At 33.5% G+C, this 686-nt stretch overlaps 1 protein-coding gene across 1 annotated transcript in view; it reads left to right on the forward strand.

Annotated features, from left to right (window-relative positions):
• Positions 1-686, forward strand: part of TBX2 (T-box transcription factor 2) — a 31,020-nt gene that overhangs the window by 8,690 nt on the left and 21,644 nt on the right. The gene's annotated exons all lie outside the window — the stretch shown is intronic.

A 686-nucleotide genomic window follows, 5' to 3' on the forward strand; every position in this document is an offset into this window, starting at 1 on the left:
GCACGGCGGGGGGAGCCTCGTGGGTACCTGGGCAGATATTTATGAAATAAATGGTAATTTGTGTAAATAAGCTATAAGGATCCCAGAATATGCAAATTGGTATTAATTTATTCAGAGTTGTACATTGGTGTGTACATAATATTTAGAGTTTAACTCCTCGCATTTAAGTTTTTTTCGTTTTTTTTTTTCATTTTACATAAACATATATATTGTAAATGAAAACTATTTAGCTCTTTGTGATTGAAGGAGATATCGGTTTCTCTGTGTTTTAAAATATTGTTTATCCCGCCTGTTCTCTAGGACAATCATGTGCCACTGATAAAACAATTTTTGGAGTCATTAAAACTAAGATTTCAATCCTTTAACGGACTTTTGCAAGAAAAAAAATAAACTAACGAATCCAAAACGTAACTAAACTATTGTTACAGTGCGGGGTATAGAGAATGCAGGAATAAACCTCAGGTTTTTATTTTTCACTCCAGAACAAAAAAAAAAAAAGTATAATAAATTTAAATATCACAGGACTGTGCTCTATATTTGTTTTAAAATAAAAAGATACATGATTTGCAACGTGCTGGTTACTCGGGTATCTGTCTGTTCAGTTTTGATGAATTCTCACATCTTTCAATAAAAAAAAATCTACTCGGAGAAGTCCTGCCGGCTCCCGCCTGTTTCATTCCCGCGGC

The sequence above is a fragment of the Geospiza fortis genome, unplaced genomic scaffold (genome assembly GCF_000277835.1).
Source record: "Geospiza fortis unplaced genomic scaffold, GeoFor_1.0 scaffold538, whole genome shotgun sequence".
Lineage (NCBI taxonomy): Eukaryota > Metazoa > Chordata > Aves > Passeriformes > Thraupidae > Geospiza > Geospiza fortis.